Here is a 248-nt window from a genome sequence, read left to right as displayed (position 1 = left end):
GCTCCATGCTCCCTCGTCACTTGGTGACGAGGGAGCATGGAGCCGGCTTCCTGGCCAATCAGGAAGCTGGGCTGTGTGTGATCACTCGATGCCTGGCTTCCTGATACCGGAAGTTCGGGTATCGGAGCATTTTGGTGAGTACAAGTACTCACCTAAATACTCTGTATCCGCACCGATACCCATACTAGTACCGTTATTGGTGCATCCCTAATATTAACCCTTTCACCTCCCTTATCCTACACATTAAC

The sequence above is a fragment of the Nanorana parkeri genome, unplaced genomic scaffold (genome assembly GCF_000935625.1).
Source record: "Nanorana parkeri isolate BGI_ZX_2015 unplaced genomic scaffold, ASM93562v1 scaffold837, whole genome shotgun sequence".
In the NCBI taxonomy this organism is placed as follows: Eukaryota; Metazoa; Chordata; class Amphibia; order Anura; family Dicroglossidae; genus Nanorana; species Nanorana parkeri.
Note: the sequence above shows the minus strand (reverse complement) of the source record.